The sequence below is a fragment of the Ambystoma mexicanum genome, chromosome 5q, assembly GCF_040938575.1.
Source record: "Ambystoma mexicanum isolate Mex_15411 chromosome 5q, UKY_AmexF1_1, whole genome shotgun sequence".
Taxonomy (NCBI): Eukaryota; Metazoa; Chordata; class Amphibia; order Caudata; family Ambystomatidae; genus Ambystoma; species Ambystoma mexicanum.
Window position 1 is genome coordinate 172,717,502 of NC_090933.1, and position 20,156 is coordinate 172,737,657.

Sequence of the window (20,156 nt, forward strand, 5' to 3'; positions counted from 1 at the left end):
TAAGGTTTGGCCAGCGTCAGCTTTCTCGGCCTGGGAAAATTACCAGCACATGAGCACATTGAGGGATGGGGAGAAGGGCCCAGAGCGCTGCCTTTCCCAACAAAGTTGCTATTCTCTGACTCCTCTGACCGTGAGCAAGGAAATTCTAGTCTCCAACATCATGTTGTATTACTTTTGTATCTTCTGTCTTCAGTTTGGTGGGAACAACGGTCTCTGCCTGGCTGGAATAAATGGGCTCTGTTTCCCAGGTTCAGATCCCGTGTGTAGGGACCGTAAACTTGAGTTTCTCTGCTTCCATTTGTGATGATTTTCTGCTTCTTTCCCTTGCAAGTGCCCTATTTTATCTTCTGACTCGGAACTTTCTCTCTCTTGGTGTCCTTGGCAAGACTGTGAACAATAGCTACACTGCCAGCTTGGTTTTTATTTCTCAGGGAAATCAGTTTGTCAGGCCTCTCCCTGTGTTTTTGAGCCTCTCCATTGTCTTCCATTTATTTCAATGCAACTGTGGCTTCCATCTTTATTTACATGGCTGTTCATGTTAGTTGTGTTTAAGTGTCAGGAAGCAGTTCAGTTGTATTGTTGTGCATTTTGTTGTTCTGCATGGCAAAAGGCATATGTGTGTCAGTCGTCTGACTATGTGAGGCATAAGCATATTCTTCATGTCTAAGAGAAATGCGGCCTAAGTGTCTGCATAAATGTAAAGACTGGATGGGTGTGTCTGTACTTCTGCTCTCTATATGGCAGAGGAGAGGCACAGAGGACCCCAGCCAAGATTCTCTATACGGTAGCAAAGGATGAGCAATCAAGGCCTAGCTTCTCAGGAGGTGATGCAGGCTGGTTGTTAAGTACAGTGTAGTCCCCAAGCCCCCCACAAAGGAATATCCACACATTTACTAATTAAAACACAGGCTTTATATAATTAATGTTCAAGGTTATGTACAATATCACAATAGCTCACTTTGTGCTCGTTTATCTACAATGGCAAATATACAGTTCTACGTGGTACCACTATCACAATTAGATCTCATTAAAGGGCATCAACTGTACGGTTAAATGTCACACAAATCAGTTTGTAAAGAAAACCAACACTAGATATAAGAGGAAAACAGTTGATTAGAAAATAGGCAGAATACTGGCCCCGTTTACCTAGACACAGTTTTGTGTGGAGATCCCCCCCACCTGGGCAACCTGTAAAGTAAATATATATCACAAGCCCAGTCCATATATTGTTCTAGAAGTCTTATTTCTTTCTAAAATAGTTCTACAACCCCAATGTACCTGGAATAACAGAGTTCTTCGTTGGGTCGTTGACGGATCCTTCTTGAGCGGCTCCCTTTAAGGCAGGAGCCACGGATTGTCGAGATCCCATGAGCAAAAAGGGGGTGAACAATGACAGCGAGGCGGCAGTTTCGTTCCTAGCGGTGCTCGACGATGACGGATTGTTGGCGTCCTGCAAGGAAGAGGCGTGCGGGCACCTCGAAGATGATAGTTCAGGACTGCAAAGAGATTGTGAAGAACTCTGGCCCAGCAAGGGCGTCGAGTCGTCCGGCCTCTCTGCGGTCGTCAGGTGGCAGGAGACCCACCAGCGGATGCTCCTCGGCACGTTGGCGGCCTTGACTTTCTACGGTGGGACAAAGCGGTCAACGGTGCAGGTAAGGGCGTCCTTGGAGCAAATGTTACTTAGGCAAAGGGAGCACGGTGGCTCCGGGCGTCGACGGCGGTCATCGACGGTGATGTACAACAGTGTCTGGGTGCTTCTCCTTGTGATTCTGTGGCGGTCCCCGTCTCTGGTCAGCAGCCTGTCGTAGGTCTGTCTACCAGGGAGTGCTGGCAAAGATTAGCAGTGCACGATGGTCCCTCGTAGCTCGGGAAGAGGGCGCCTTACCAGGTCCTCTCTGGGTCAGCCCTTGGAGACACAGCAGCTTTCAGATTGACGAAGTAGAGCAGCAGCAAGACATCTCTTCCAGCAGGGCTTCAAGGTTAAGCTTCAGTTTCTCTTCAGCTTCTGAACACTTTTCAGTGGTAAGAGGTCCCCAGATATACTATTCTGTCTCTCATCCACACTGCTGGGCCAAGCCCCACCGCCAATCATCCACAAGGGCATTCAGCATTCAGTCAGCCAATCAGGCATACAGTGCATTCAGGCCATTCTCCTCCCTCTCAGAAACTCACAACAAAGAATGTGTATTGGGACAAGTACCCAGCCATTCAACACTACACACTGCATTCATAGCAGTTTCGGGCAGGGCTGTCTCAGTCAATGTGTCAAACACCAGAAATCAGACATCCATAACAAGAAGTGCATATTGGTCACACACTCCATTCACCCAGGTCCCACCCACAGGCGTACCCACAACATACAGTCACTGGGAAGGCTCCAGCCAGTCTGGACTGGACTTCACAACAACACCATATATGGAACTTCCACCCAACAGCCAGTCAGGTGGAAAGGACAGAGTCAGGGCTTCCCAGGACTTTGGGAAAACAAAGTAACAGGCAAAAGAAAGCAAGAGGCCACAGGGGCCATCGTGTTTCCTATCAGGAATCAACTGATTCCAAATGCAGGGCCTGGGTATCCCAAAATGGAGGATACTCAGTGCACCTGTCAAATTCAGCATGGAGCTGCCACCAGCCCATACCAATGCTCTGTGGGCCACACACAGGTGCCCAAAAACATACACTAGGGGCACAGGGTTGTACCCCCCCACCCATGGGTGCCATAAGGGTATCCCATCGGTATGTACACCAAACTAAAAGATAGAGCTGCACCGCCAGGTGTCCCACATGAATTCCTGTGTGGAAAACACAACAGAACACACGATAAAAAGCAGTAAAGGACAAGGATGCGGAGGCCCTGTCCCTCCGATTAATTGCCAACATCAAAATAACTTCATGCAGGAATGCGTGTACTGCATGTCTAACAAATCTACATGGGTATGTTCAGCCATGTCTCCTCTTCATGACTGCATTGGTGATATCATCCAGTTATGGTCTATGGGGCTGATTCAGTGAGTAGAGTCTGTAATCTTGGTGGTATGCTGGCAGTAGTTTGACGCCCCACTACAATAGCATTCCTTATGGCAAATTAGTGGAAGACTTGCAAAATTGCTCAAGAGAACTTTATTTTAATGAAGAAGCCTGTAAAAAAGGGAGAAATTTTATCACTATGTGGTATTCCGATAAAACGGTGAGTACAGCATTTGAAAAAACCCAAAATGAGGGATAGATTTGATCTTCTTAATGTAGAACCTAAGAATTAAAAAACAGGAATGAAGGGGATAAGATTTATTACAAGATTCAACAATCAAGCGTAATCTTTTAAATCCATTTTCTCAAAACACTGGCCCTTTTTACTCAGAAATAGACATTTAAAAGATACTTTGGGTGTTATCCCGATATTTAACTTTCCATAAAGCCTCCTCTCTAAAAAGTGTGTTGTCTCCCAGTTTACCTGAAAATGGTCATTGTAGAGAAAACGGGTTGATGCAAACAACTAAGAGAAACTATTTCTATACATGTAATAATTGTAGGGTATGTAAACATGCTTTTTTGGGTGATGGGTTTGTATTTGATGATGGTGAAGTGTGCAAAATCAAACAGAGAATCACATGTACTACTACATTTGTTGTCTATGTTATACAATGCATCTGTGGACTTAATTACATTGGGTACACAATTCAGCTGCTAAAATCACACATTTTGCAACCTTATAAGACCATAGAAAATGCAGATATCAGTTATCCTCCGACTACACACTTAACTTAAACATGATAAAAATGTTAATTGTATGAATTTGCAGGTATTGCACATGTTTGAGTACATAAGAGAAAGGGGACTAGAGAGCTAAAATTAAAAACAACTTGGTTCTACATTGATAATTAAAATGAGAACTTTACAACCTGCTGGTTTGAATGGAGCAAGAACTATGTGTGTTTTTTAATTAAATCATGTATGAGTACTGTACAGTTGGGATGTGTAGCCACATGGTCAGAAATAGAATGGAGTTCGTTTTAACTTATTACCTCATATTTATTTTAGGTCTAGTAGATACTTATCTTGTTTTAAATTGATGTTATGATTGTATCTGTTTGCCACTGGGCCTTCATTCTTTGATTAGAGATAGAGGTGTAGAATGAGTGTAAAATAGGGTACTCTTTGTCTCACTTGGTCACTGAGATCTAAATGCTTGTTACATGGAGCCAGTGAGTTAGTATACATGATTATATCTGCTGGCCACTTGGCCTGAAGCTCTTGCTTTAACTGGTAGGTAGTTGAATGAGTGTCAGTCTCTCGTTCTTCTCGCCAACAGTATACAAGTACTGGGTTATTATAAAACATATATATAGATATCCAGTATGCTATTTTATAATGCACTGGCACTTTAACTTTGCGATGGATTGATACTGGATTTGTCATTGTTTGATTATGAATTGTCAAATATATTGTATTGTAGCACTTTGGACTTTGCTCTCCACGTTTTTTTAGATAGATAAATATGTTATAACCATTCCATATGGCAGTGGTTTGGACTAAAGCTGAGATAATATTGTGGAATAGTCACATGACTTTGATTTCAAACAGGAAGTTATATAATTCTAATGTGATATAGGAACAAAGCAAATTAGAATGGTTCATACTGGCCTGAGGAAGTCCACGAAGGGGACAGAACACATGGCGATCTGCACCCTCATGGGTAACTTTTTTTCTGTTCTATCTGCGTCTGATGGAATTGAGATGATTTTGGTTTTGTGTGAAATTAGAATTTTACGAATGCCAATGAGTGTCCAGGTCATTTCTCTTTTCTTTAAACCATGTTGTACTTTGATTAGAAGTTTGCAGCTATAGAAACTAAGTGTTTTTAATGTTGAGGATAGTCTTCACCGTGACCAGGTTGCACCAAGTGCCAAACATCTGAGCGCCACAGCATTTTGTGAAGTTGGATATATATATATTCAGTGAAAGAACTTTTTTAAAGGGACATTATGGTTCCAAGTAAAACCGAACAACCCTTGAAATTCGCCAGTTATGGTAAGCTAAGCAACCATAACTCGCACCACCACCGTGCACTGCTAAGACTAACACCCACGACATCAAAGATGACATCACAAATGTCTTTGATGACATCACTGATGACATCACATGTCTGGCTCACTCTTTTTTCTTTTGCTGACATATCTAGGCCACATGGTTTTCTTCAGTAACAGTCAGAAACTAAAAATGTTATTTTATTTGTAAACGTATTCTTCAAGTAGGTTCTTACAGTAATTCCCTTAGAGTCCAGTCAAATCATATGAAACATATACATACCGGAAGACACAAGCTTGAAAGACAGCAATCCTTTTTGTGCATAAAGATAATGAATAGACTTATGAGCACTTTCTGACAGTTCTTATAGTTCTGTTTTTTTACAGCTGTACTTTCCCTGTATATGGTCATATTTGTATACATTGTACTTTCCTTAGGGTCCAATCATATCAAGTGATACATATACATAGGGTAAATAGCAGCTTTGAAACAGAGCAATCATTTATTTGTATGAAAATAATCAGTTAAGTTATGAATTGTTTCTGCTACTACTTGTGCATTTTTGCTAACTTCACTTTCCCTGTATATACCCATATTGGTATGTGTTCTTGTGTCTTTGGGGCCGATTCATGGAACAAACGTGCGTGGAAAATCCATGCGCAAGCAGGCACAAGGGAGCGCAAGCGTGAGAAACGCAGCGCACGCGTGCGATTCAAGGAAGACGCTGCGCATGTTTCCCGCTGTCCGTGCACCCAATCCAGCCATGGCACACGCAGGCATACACGGCGTGCGCTATGCGCACAGCAAAAGCGCACATAGCGCGGCGCACACAACCAAAGTGGGCGGAACAGTGGGCGTAACACGCGGAATGGGGAACAACACGTGAAAAAGAAGGCGTAACTGGGGAAGTCCTGCAGGGAACTCCACGGAACGCCCACACGCACGCGAACAACCCGTATTCATGGATTCGAATACGGGAAACCCGCGCACGGCAAAAGACGCGCACAGGCGTCAATGCGTCTGCCACACGAAGGCAGGCGGAAGCATCCCCACGTACAGTACAAAAGTGCGCGCAAACAACACACACGTATATACAGCTACGATGAATGCTCCATTTGTCGCAGCACTGATCGTGGGACACCGCAGGAGGAGGAGAATAGCCAGGGCACGCATTTTCGCACCACGGACAAGCCTTTTTGGGATGCCTGACGACCAGGTCTATGGCAGGTATAGGATTCCACCCCATATCATCCTAGACCTGGTCAGGGAGTGGGAAGATGACCTTACATCCCCCACCCTTTGCTCCCAAGCATTGAGCCCCTTTGAGAAGCTGCTCAATGTCCTGCATTTTTTGGCCACTGGGTCATTTCAGCGGACTACTGCCATAGTGGGGGGGTCTCACAGGGCACGCAGTCACGCTGCCTACACCAGGTACTGGCAATCATGACAGCGCGCCCCTCAGTCCGCAGGCACATATACATGCCCAGAACACCCGCAGAAAGGCAGGCCGTTGTCCTGGATTTTTTCAGGGTGGCACACTTCCCCAAAGTGCTCGGTGCCATAGATTGCACCCATGTGGCCCTACGTCCACCTAGGGCCACTGAGCACATCTACCGAAACCGCAAGCACTGGCATTCCATCAATGTACAGGTGGTATGCGATGCAAAGGGAATCATCACCTCTGTCTATGCAAACTACCCTGGCTCCACCCATGACAGTTTCATATACAGAATGTCCGCCCTGAGCCGGGCCCTGGAAGCTGGGCAGCATGGCGACACATGGCTCCTAGGTGAGTACAAATGCCCTTGCACATGCATGCAAGTCACACACAGACAAATACCCAAACCCTAATAATCTCAACTATGATCACCTCCCCAGGGGACAGTGCCTACCCTCTGAGCAACCACACGCCAATCCGGAACACCACCACACCACCCCAGGTAAAATGCAACGCCGCCCATATTGCAACCAGGGCCATAGTGGAGCGCACATTCGGAGTGCTCAAGTCACGTTTCCGCTCCCTTGACCGCTCTGGCGGGCAACTACTCTATGCACCACCAGTAGTGTGCAGGATCATTGTGGTGGCATGTGTCCTGCACAATGTTGCAACACGGCAGGGCATCCCGGTGGACATGGTGGTGCCCCCACATCCCCAACCACAGGCACAGGCGCTGCCCATGGGAGGGGACAGGGCACGTGGCGAGGAAGCCCGGACCCAGCTTGTGGCCACATTCTTCACCTAAACTCCCACCCCTGAGGAGTGCACACAGGCCTGGCACATACCAGGTGACAATCGATGGTGACAAAGAGACAGTCAACTGTCACAACCCTACCACCCTGAGACATTTGCCATGGAAGTGCCACATCGTCTGCATCCCTAGCTACTTAAACACAAGCTATCCTGTGTGACCAAAAGGCACACATATGACATATGTTACGCTCACCTGGTTCCCACGGGGGCGTCGACCGGAACTGGGCCGCTGTTGCTTCCACCAGCGTGACGTGTAGCGCCGAGATGACTGACTGGACTGGCCCGCTCAGCCTAGTTTGTCTGGCTCGCAGGAATATTCTTCTGCAAAGGAGAAGAGGAATTAACCACCTGTGGAATTGAGTGTCAACCCACCTTCCCCACTCCCGTTGTCTTCCCACAGATCACTCTTGATGTCCCCTCCTTAGCCTCACCTGATGGTTTGGAAGGATGAGCTCTCCATCCTGCGTCGACCGCAGGGGCGCGTTGATGACCAGTTACTTCACTGGCGTAGAGGAATTGGTGAGTTCCAGTATTGACTCTAAAGTCCAATTGTTCATAAGAGTTCAAATGTCTGATCTTCACTCTGTCCGATTCCTTGCAGGTTGCCGATTAATCCACTCGAAGATTTCCAAATGGCAATTGGTAAGATTCAGGTAAGTCTATTGTGGTTTTCCCCTTAGGGGCCGGGGTACGGCGATGAAGCAGAGTTGACTGCGCCGACCCGAGATGAGGTGTGTACCCCCTGTGGTAAATCAGGTAAGTCCTTGGGGGTAGCTTGTATAGCCTTAGAGAGTCCCCTTGCTCACCTTGCTGTCTTTGTCTCCTTAGGTGTCGGAAGGCGGCTGCGAGATGGAGAGAGTGTGATGGAATGCTGAAGTACTGCCAAGCAGGCGAGTTCAGCGCGGCGCCGTAGGAATGCGAAGCGATGCTTCAAAGACTTCTGTCTTTCAGCTCTGTGGCGAAATGGATCAGGATTCAGGTAAGGATTAAAGTTAAAACTCCTGTTCTAACCTTTATCCTTCTTTTCTTCTTGTTTCAGGAGTCCCAGGACTGAAGCGGGCATGGCTGAAGACTGGAGCTGCTGAAAACACGGTGAGCGTTACGCTGCAGCAAGCAGAATAACGCGAAGCACGTGTGGCTGTCCGGGCGTGGTTTAAATAGCCTTGGAAGAAGATCCAGGTAAGTATTCTTCGACAGCCCCACCCAAGTAACAAAATAGTCCCTTCAGTAAAATAGTCCCTCCTAAGCCTCATTTGGCTTGAGTCTTCATGCAGCATGGTCTGCCTCAGGTGAGTATGCAGCATGGTCTGCTTCAGGTAAGTTATCAATAATGAGCCTGGTGCCCATGGCGCCAGGACTGACTTTATCTTTATGAGCCTGGCGCCATAGGCGCCAGTACTGTACCCAAACAGCCCCTAACTGGGGCTTTTGGGCATGCTCCAAGTGGCATGATGCCTGCTTCCGGGGCTGCTGGGCCTGGTCTGGTCTTCCGGGGGCAGGCATCATGACAACATATGACGTGATAAGGCCTATACACAAATATTTCAAGGCTCTGATGATGCAGGGAGGGTTGAACAAGGGAAGACAGACAACGGTACTACTAGGCCAGGTGTCATTTAAATTGTGCAAGTGCAGGGGTAGGGGGAAGGGAAACATGCAAGGGGAAGGGGAGGGGGGGAGTGCAGTACAGGGGAAGTAGACCAAAAAACAAATACATAGGTCGGCTGGTGGCAACTGCAAAGGTAAGTGCAGACAAGTGCTGGGAAGGGGGGGGCTGTAGGGATAGAGAGACAGTCCCGCAGTGCAGGGGTTGCCAGGGAGGCAGTGCAAGTGGAGAGTGGCTCGGCCAGGGACCGAGGTCAGTGAGAGTGGCCCAGTTGCAGCTCCAGTGCAGTTCCAGTGAAGAATTCTGCAAGGGAGAGGCAGAGAGAAAGCAGAAGCAAAGAGGAAGGTCTTGAGGTGCTTCCCGAACCGGAGATGGTTCTCCTCAAGTTCAAGTGAGGCAGGAAAGCTGTTCCAGAGGGAGGGCCCTGCCGCGGAGAGAGATCTTCCCCCAGCTAGTTGCTCTGAGAAGCAGATGACCCTGACATGCAAGGTTTGCATCACACACCTGCAAAACAGGCCATGGCCATCACTGTCATGTCACTCAAACCCTCCCAAACCACAACATGACATGGCAAGCAATACCCATACACCAACACAGTAACGATAAGGTACACATTGCCATGTCCAAAATCTACAGTGGCATCAGACATGATGCCTGACCTGGAATCAGATGAAATGACAGACCAACAACCTCCCACCCAAAATAAGTCATTTCAAAATGCATTACAAGATTTGTAGACGTAATATAACAATGAATGCTTGTATACATGCACATTGTGCATTGCAAAATCAACACTGCAGCTTCTGTGTGCTGTGTCCTACTCCTGCAACACACTGCTCAGCGCACAGCACAGTGAACAGCCATTGTGTGTGATGCACACCCTGAGCATCACATCTAAGTGACAGACCATATCAAAAACCAAATTAGGCATGTACAGGATCCATAATTGGTCACAGAACATGTGCTGCAGGGACACAGTAGCCACCAGAAGGCAAACAGTGTACACATGGATATGCAAGGGTGGGAGTACATGTAGTGCATCAGAGTGCAAGTGTGTGGTTCTGCAAGGACATGCACTACACATATGCATGTCCACTCACGTGACCATCAGTGTTCTCTACATATCACATGTGAACATTCACCATGTGTACACCCCAGCATGTCAAACCACAACTATCCCCTCGCACCTGAAAGGTAAACACAACACATGAACAGGCATTGATCAGCAGAACACAACATGTACATAGGATACCACCATTACAATGTCAGAGTTCCCATCACACTGCAGGGCAAGGCAACTATCAACAACAACCCCCCCCTCCCTCACAAATGACCATGACCCACTGAACAACTGCACCTGGGTCATGGAGCCTTCAAACCTCAATTCCACTTGGCCACAGGGTCACCTTCACCCTTCGTCACCATCTCCCACCTTGTGTGTAAAAAGGTGCCTGCACCCTCAGAATCCACACTCATTTGCAAAATGACAAAATCCAAGCCAGAAAAACGAACCAGAACACCCTCCAGTAGATGACTTGACATAGCAGTACCCCACAAAGGCCAAGCACTACCACAATGATGCAACAACCAAGGTAGCACAGTAAAACAATGTCACAACAGGATGTGAACCATGTGTGGTACATGACATAGGATGATGCACCATGAATGGATATGTACTGTCACAGGTCCCGTGTACAGGCCCGGGAGTGTCACGAAACAACCACCCCCACCGTGTCCCGGGTGCCTGCAAGGTCAAACTCACACAGGCCCCTGAGACCCTGGTGGGGAAGGAGGTTCAGGGATATGCAGTCGGGACAGGTGTTGACACACTGGATGACTGGAATGAGTGGCAGGAGAGGGGAGGAGGAATGACACATGAAACCAGGGAATGCACGAAAATGTACTACCTGCATGAACACATACACAATCCAAACAAACTTGGACATCATTGTCATGGCCTTCTGTAGTCCAGGCTTAGGAGTGGTACGAACCAACCACCCCCTCTAGGGTTTTGGCGCCTGCAAGTTCGGGGCTTACAGAGGCATCCGCAACCCCAGCGGGGAAAGTGGGTTAGGGAACGTTGCTTGGATAGGTACAGGAAGCAGGAACACCGGGTAGAGGGTACAGGGTTCAAAATTGCATAGGATTCCGGGTGATTAGGGGGGAAAAAACATACCAAATTGAACCACACATACATCCATGCATTAGTACACTCCCCAGCAAGCCTATGCAGAGCAGTTTGAAAGAAAAACAACAAGACACTTAGCTCTGGTTTTGAGTGCTGGCCTCCTGTCTGCGCACTCTCAGGTCCGGTTACAGGAGCACTGCAATGCTGCAAAGAGAGCCGCAGTCAACAACCTGCACGTGCCAATTACACAAAAACACAACACCAAACATGCCCCATTGCAACAAACTACTCTCCAAACAGACAATCTGGTGTAGATGCTTCGTACCCATATGTAACATTACCCCTGTGACGGGTCATACACAGTCAATGCAGTAAGTCAGCCGCCGGTGGGTGCCTGGCAAATGGAACACCAATGTGTCATAATTCACACAACATGCAATGTTCCCTGGGTAAGCAGACAGACCCATATAGCAAGCCATGACTTCTGAGCAAGTTGCGTACCACCATGACCGAAAAAAAGTTGGCAGTGCATTTATCATAAAGTACATGGAAATGATAGGCACTGCACCCGAGTATGTCCCTTGCTGCATGTCCCTGTGAGCTGCCCTTTTCCATGTCTCGGAAGGCTACATGGTTGATACAAGTGCCTCAATGGACCTTGGTGTACCGGAGGGTATGTGCCACTGCCCCTGCACGTGTCCCAGACAACCTTACAATCAACAGCCATCAGTCCACCAACACATGTGAGCTGCATTGTGTGCTTCAACACCAATATTCGTCTAAGCTCACCCTCAGTGCTGTGACTAAGCCTGCATGTGCAACTCGCCTGGTGCAAGCTTTGCTGTGTTGTGGGCCCCCTGTGCTGCTCACCTTGCCTGGAGTTCCTTGGAACACGTCAGCAGGTCTAGGATGTAGGTCTGCAATCCCTGTGCCTCTGCTTGTGCACACATGTGCATGTGGGCACCAACAAACGTGTCCAGAATTCCGTCTTCCAATGGGCCATGTCTGCTGGCAAAGGTGCTCTGGAGGCTCATCCCCCTGCAGAAAGGGCATGAAACACATGATTAATGCTTCAAAGTCATCTGTGTGTGTCTCATCAGGCATCTCATTACTTGAACATGTCAGAGAGTCACATCATAAATCACACCATCAGTCCATCTTCCACATCCAAAGTGTGGAACACTATCTACAGCATGAATTGCAACAAGCACGTGTACAGTAAAGATAAGACACATACTACACAATGCATAGCAATTAATGTATACATTAATCATGACACACCCCATCTAGCAAAAGCTGCACAGTGGACAATAACACCAAAATCATCCCCACTAGGGGTGTCAACACAAGTCACACAGCACCAGACATGCCACAGATATGACAGTCCAAAGCCCTTGTGTAAAAGTCTGTGACACCGAACCATTCTTTGCGAGCCCATGGATAAGGGAGGCAGGAGTGTCATATGTGAGTCAAGGACCCCAAGCAGCAAACACATACACAAGACAAGCCTGAAGGGCCCAGCTGGAACAGACAGTGGATGCCTTCAAAAACCACAAAGCACCACACCGTCACATGAAAGCACAATAGACAAGCAATTTTAAACTAAATCAACTATTCATTAATGACACTAACAATGGAAAACCTACATTACCTAATTAAACTAACTATCAAACAGAAATTTAACTAACTAAACTAAAAGAAAAATCAAAAATGGCCACATATGACCCAGGGTGGAGGGGAGGCACCCAGGAGGGGGGTGGTACAGGGTGCTGCTCAACATCCACATGCTATGATGCTGAGCCAAAAAAAAAACCTCCATGGGCTCAACGCCTGCACAGCCCGACCTATGTGGGAGATAGATGGTCGTCCGAGTCTGGTTCATCCTGTAAAGGAGGACGTGGCACAGTAGCCTGGCCACGCCTAGCAGCAGCTTGCCCCTCGTCAGCAGCAAGTCTGCCGGATGGGTGAGCCTGGTTCTGTGTGGCGATGTGACGTAGGTCTGCATGCAGAACCTCACGTGATACACGTGCTTCCTCTTGCAAGGTAGCACGTGTAACACAGAGTTCCTCCTGCAAGGCCTGGCTGGACAACCGCTGCACCTCCCGGCAAGCCTGTAGCTCAGTCAAGATGGTACGCTCAAGCTGTGCAAACCTCTCCTCTGCCTGCTGCCTCTGGGACATCATAAGGACACCCAGAGTGGATCTGAGGAAAGCATACTCCTCCCTCAGGGCATCCATGTGCGCCTCTGCGTGAGCAGCAATTGCTTGACGCAGAGACAACATTTCAGCCTGGCGTGCCCTGTCTGAGGCCGCCATGCCCAGCCTGAGAGAGCGGGCCGTGGACCGTGCCGCCGGCTGCTGGAGAAGCACCTGCCTAGCAGGGGGGAGCACAGATCGGGCCACACGCTCCATGCTCTCAGCGATGTTCTCCATTGCTGCCCCCTGCCGTTCAGAATTGGCAGTCATGTCTTGCTCCCACTCAGTATACTGCGGTTGCGCGCGGCGACCGTGTTGCCGGGCTTGACCCCTGCGGGACCCAAGGACCGGGGGTCCTCGCTGTGTTGGCACCACCCGCGGCTGCACGACTACATGCCCCCGTCGACGTGATGTCCCAGGCACATCAGTGACTGGTGTGGAGGGTGACCCTGCGTCCCGATCCACCACGGGCGGAGGAACCAAGACTGTCTGATCCCTCAGTGCAGGGGACGCAGACCGAGGAGTGTCCACATCAGAATCACTCACCCCTGACACATGGACTTGATGCTCATCCAACTCAACATGGACGTCAGAGTCGTCATCAAGGCTGGACTCATAGGCAGCCAGAGACAAGATGGACTGCAGCACTTGGAGTTTTTCGTGGCCTACCACCCCACGACCACCACTAGTGCTGGGTTGATGTGGTGGTAACAACCCTGTGTCTGGCATGACAACACCATCCTCCGCCTCCATTGCGTCATCACCTGAAAAATAGAGAGAAAAAAGGTCACTACACATGTCAGAAGCACACAACACACACACACACCGACAGCAAACGCATCCGGCAGACATGTGACACACAACACATAACCTGGCATGCATGCTGGGTCAACTTTGAATTGCTTCTGTGATCAGACCTGTTGAAAGGTGGCAGTTTCCATGGAAGTGGGTCTATGCAGTGCAGAAAATGTGTACGCCACTCACTACCTACATGTACAAGGACTCCATGGTGTGCGCCAGGAAATGTGAAGGCAGTGCAATGTCAAATTCAGACATCACGTGCATTGTGCATTCAATGTGTACCATATCTAGAAGCCAAGCACCCCTTCACCCCAGTAACAAAGCAGGGATGCCTAGCATGGTATCAAAAGGCTGACCATACACCTGTGTATTGACAGGCAGTGTTGACTGGCATCAACAGCTTAATGTGATTGAAGTGACAACACTGCAAATGATGCTGGGACAGTAAGAAGGACACATGATGAAAACTCTGGATTCCGCCCATGTATGAAGAAGACACAACAACAGTTGGACAAAGTCATTGGCCATTGAACAGGCTGAGGCCTGTGAGCCACACAGATTGACAGACCGTAAACATGTGTGCAACGCAGGACTGAGCCACAGTTGACATGGGAAGGCTGATGAGATGGCAGGCAATGTATGTTACCAAGGACTTGTATTACAGTGATCAGCCAGTCAAGGACACATAGGGGCATGCGTGCAATGCACATGGATCATGAATGGGCACTCATGTTCCTGCGGGACATCTGACCTATGCACAGTACAAGTGAGATACCCTGCATCGAATACTAAGGCTGTACCACACAGCATATGTCTGGCAGATTCTACGCTGGAAGTTAGCATCTACACAGGACACATGAGCAAGAAAGTACACATTGGCAAGATTGAAGCAGACCAGTGCAAAGGTGGAACTGGGGTGCAGAGTGGCGGAGGAGGGGCAAGGGAGTATGCCTACATGGAGTCCCCGCATGCAGACAGAGGGGACATGCATGTCGGAAGCATTGCATTACTTACACATCAGAACCATGTACACGTCACATGTAGCGGCAATCATGCACAACACTTCCCACAAGTGAAACACACACGTCCTCAACAAACACACATCAACACTCACTGGACTGCGCATCAAAGTCCAGCATCTCTCCCACTCCTTCGACCAGTTCACGTGGTATGAACTCCGCAACGAGAGCCTCATGCGGAGTGAGCTCTTCCTCCTCTGGTGCAGGCCCACCGCCAGTCACCAGAGTCAAGTTGTAATTAGAGGCACGCTTAGCCTTAGTGCTGCGTTTGATGTCATTCCAACGCTTCTTGCACTCTTGCGCCGTGCTCACCTCATGGCCGAATGAACTGACATGTTCCGCAACATGCTTCCAGTGGGTGTCACGTTGGGCAGCCGTAGTCTGACTATTGGCACCTACTAGCATGTCACGGATGTGGCCCCGCACGTAGTCCACGAGGAAGTCCAGTTCCTGCTTACAGAGAGGCTTCTTCCTCGACGTGCAGGAGGTCGTGGCTGTGTGTGGGGTCCCAGTCTGTGCTGCAGGTGCAACCTTCCTCCTCTTGGACTGTGGCACAGACCCTGGCTGGCTAATGCCGCCCTGACCAGTATGGCCAGTGGGTTCGGTGGATTGAGCCAAGGGAGTGGCAGGTGGAGGGATGACCAAAGGCCTGACTTGTGTCAGTGGCAGCTGGGTGCCCACTAATGGACCCTGCGCAGCAACATCAGCTGCGGCAGGGTCATTGACCGCAACGGTCCTGGTTGGCAGACTCACAACCGCGGTGCTGTTGGGTGCATCTGCCCCTGCACTAGCCAACACCCGGCTGTTCGGGGCAGCAGTTGACATGACTGCCCCAGGGACACGTGTCTTGGTCACAGCAGCCCGGCCTGCCCCTATGGTTTCCCCCCTGGCCTGTTAGAGATCTACCAAGGGCTCTTCAAGTGCCAACGCAGCCTGTGCTGGCAGACCCTGAGCCTGGGTGGCGGTGTCCACAGCTGCACCTGCAGCTACCACTACCCTTGGGCCCGTGGCAGTCGATGGAACGGACTGCCGGGTCAAATGGGTGCCAGTGCCAGATGCAGGAGCTGCATCTCCCGGAACCACAGGGGGTGGTGGCATGACTGCACCGACACATGGCACAACATTGTGCTCAAGTGGCGCACCCCTGCCTCTTCCCCCTCTGTGGCCGCCCTGGACACCCTGGAGTCCCCCTACTCCCTGGTCACCACGGCCACGTCCCCGACCATGCCCGCCACGAGGAGGACGCCCAGCTGAGGTGCCCCTCACCTTTGGTGGCCTCCCAACCATGGCACAGATGTAGCAGTGCTGGCACAGATGCAGTGGTGCCAATGGGAGGTGTACACCACAATTGACCTGGGCAATTGGGGTGAAGGGGGTGGGAAGCAAGATGTTGACAGCCCCCTGCACCTGCAAGGCTGTATGTGACCCCAGTGATGTGGTGAATGGTCACGCAACGCTCAGGCACCCCAAAACTGCAGTAAAACCGTGCACGCAACCCTGCAGCCTACGTGCGTGGATTCAACCTCCCGCAGTACGCGGTGGCACCCAGTAACACGAATAACGCGTACGCGTGGGACAAGCAGGCTACTATGACATTGAAAATGGGTGCGATACACAGGGGCACCCGCAGTGGGAAAAAGAGCGTGTGCGACTCACCGTCTGACTAGCGCGATGCAGAAAAACACGCGTAGCCAATACCCCCGCCAAAAGAAGAGATACCTCTTTGATATCTGTGAAGTTGTGATGGCGCGCAAAACAACAGGAAGCAGCAACACACGTCGGTCTCCACGAAAGGCACGTACAGCGAACTGCTGGGCCCGCTCACCTTTAACCCAGGCTGAGGGAAATGCACGCACGCGCGCGTCACGTCACTTACGCGCATGGGCCCTTTCCTCGTATTACACGAGGACGTGCAGTTTTTCACGCGCGCTGAAATGCCCATGCACGCCTGTGCGCGTCACGTCACAGGGGCGCTTGCGCTTCAGGGGCCTTCTGTCCAATGAAATTGCATATGCGTGCAGACGCGCTTACGCGCTAAGGGCCTTTCCTCGAATTACACGCTGACGTGCCGAATTTTCACATGCCAAATCACTCCGTATCAAGCTGGCCACGCGTAAGCACACGGAAGACCACGCTCCTGCCCAGAAGGCCGAACTACTGCCCCCCAGAGCCCCAAGCACGCTCCCACCTGCCATCTGCTGCTGCCTGACTGCCTGCTGCCCACGTGCCCTGCCATTTGCTGCCTGCACATCAGCCAGGGGTGCTGTTGCTGTGACCACCCCTGCTGGAACCGAAGACTCCCGACTGGGATTCCATCGCTCCACAGCCCAGCCCCAGGACCCAGTTGCCCACCCACTCCTGCCTCTGGGGTTGTCATGTCGGGCACTGCAACATCTTGCACCACTGACAACCCCCGGCCAGAGAGGCAGAGGGGCACCAGCTTCAGTGCCACCGAAGTTGGTGTCCTGGTGGAGCAAGTCCTGGGGCAGTATGATGCCCTCTTCGGAAGTTCCCGCGCCGACAAGGAAGGACGGACTCGGATCTGGACTGACATCGTGACTGCCATCAACACGGAGGGGGTGGCAGTCCGCGACTTACAACATGTCAAGAAGCTTTGGGAGGACTTCAGGTCCAGGACCCTGAACAAGGCCCGGCGCCTCTTGAAGGCAGCGGATGCCAAGGGGCGCCGGGGCCACTTGTCGGAAGATCAGATGAGGGTCCTGGAACGCATATCCCCAGCGCTCCACGTCCAGGTCCTTGAGAGGCAGACCCGTCTGGAGTCGAGCGGTAAGTGTACAGGCATCCTGATTGTCAGCTGTGCGTGTGGTGATGTTTCAGTAGTGTGCAGGTTGCACATCTGTTTGTATGGGGTCGAGTATGGGTGGGGGTGTACAGGGCCGTGGGGCTAAAACATGCGAGGGCTGTAATGTGTGAGACATGGATGGTGCTTGTGTGTGTAGGCTTGCATGCCAAATGCAGTTGTGTGGGCACACATGTTTGGATGAATGTGTATGTAAGTAGACATGTCTGTGATGTCACGCATGTATGTTGTTTTCAGCTGCATGTATCAACACTGTGTACATGTGCATTTGTGTGTATTTGACAAGGGTGCAACAGTGATGCAACATGGATGCATTTGACAGCGGGATGTGGAAGCCTGATTGGCAGATGTGACATGGATGCCCATCTGAACACTGCGACACTTGGCAGCGGTGTACACATGCATGCAAGTGTGGTGGTGTGTGTACATGTGTGGTGCACTTCCTGTGTTGCATGTGATGGATAGTGCTGCCAGTTGCGATATATCTGTGGTATGGCTCATGTGTGCGAGTTGATATGACATGTGTGTTGGGGATTGTGATGGCATGTCTGAGGTTTGCCAATGCCACTCATGTACAACTGTCATGTGTGTATGTGTCCATTGTACAGTGCCCTGATGCCTGTGTTTTATTTCTCCCTGTCTGCAGCGTCAACTGATGAAGAGGGCGGAGAAGGTGCTGTGGAGCACAGCGGCGGGGATCCCACCGCCAGCCGGAGACACAAGGCCCGGCTCCCCTCCCATGTTGTCATCTCGTCGGGGAGTGAGGAGTCCGGTGCCGCGTCCCAGGCCGCAGCTGCCGGGGGGAGGTCCAAGAGGCGGAGGTTGGAGTTGGACTCCTCGGCAGCAGAAGGGGCAGCTGGGACCCCACAGGGCCCAACGGGGGAAGATTGCACGGAGTCATCCAGGTTGGTGGGGGGTTTGGTGGAGGAGGAGGCCGTGCAAGCAACAGAGACGGGGTCTGGAGGTGAGGATCCCACTGGTGCTAGTGGTGCAGTGCAGGACCAGGGACAGGAGGCAGCACAGGCCGCTGCGGAGGTGCCTGTGTGCAATCCTGTCCCTGATCCTGTCCCTGCATCATCTTGCACCAGCAGGGATGCCTACGTCCAGACCCGTTTTCAGGCAGGGGATGAGCAAACGACAACTGGCCTTCCTCTGCCTGCAGACGTGGCTATCCGGGTCCGGGTTGAGCCTGTCCTGACTGGTGTGGCGTTGCGTCAACGGGCCATGCGAGGTGACCTGCAGTCTTTTCATGAGGAGACTGCACGTCATCTCGAATGGCTCGTTGACCAGGTCAGCCTACTGGGACAGGTCACCCAGGCCGGATTCCTCCGTTTGATGGGGCTTGCTACGACCCCCCTCCTCAACTGAACCCCCTACGCGCCAGTCGTCCACCGTGCCATCTTCGCACCCATCAGTCACCTGGGTGCCCTGTGGAGCTGCCTCTGACGGTGCGGCCAGGCTGGTGGAGGAGGCATCCCTGCCACAGTCGGGAGTCGGACGTCCAGCAGGGGTGGCCACATCAACGACTGCACCCCAGCCGGCGGAGGATGTGCAGGCAGCAGGAGGCAGTGCACGGGCAGAGGCACAGCAGCAGCAGCAACGTGGTAGGAGCCATGAAGGCTCGGGGCCTTCAACATCGGAGGGGCAGGCATCGGCCGGAGGGCAGGAGGACCCAGGACAGACAGTGTCTTCCGTGTGGCAGCGGTTGGGCCACGCCATAGATGCGGAGCGGCAGCGGGCGGAAGAGGCATGGCTCACAATGGTCAGGGCGGAGAACTCCATGCGGAGGGCCCTGAGGCGGGCCGAGTGCCTCGAGGCAATCCGTAGGGGGTTGGAGGTGGACACGTCGACGGCCCTGCGGACCCTCTGGGCCATGGAGGAGGACCGCCTCCGGGACATTGAGCAGGAGTTCGATGATGCCCTGGCACAGGACATCCAAAAGTGAGCCATCAGACTAGCCCGCTGCCCTTGTGCATAGTTATGTAGGTAGTGTTAGGTTTCCTTTGTTTTTTTATTTATTTTGGACCTTTTGGACATTGGCCACATTTTTGTATATAGTTTATTTTATTAGTTAGTGTTGTTAGATAGGTTTAATTTCTTTTGTTGGGATAATGGACCCTGGCTTGTTCGTCTGTACATAGTTCACTGTTGGATTTTATTTTTCTTTCACAATTTACCCATGGAGCAATGGCTTTCAATTATTATTTCCCATTGGATTTTGTTTTGTGAACAGTGACTTTGGACATCATTACTTTGGATTATGATTTTTGGTTTTGCTTTTTTTCACGGACATGCTTCTTTTCATTTTTG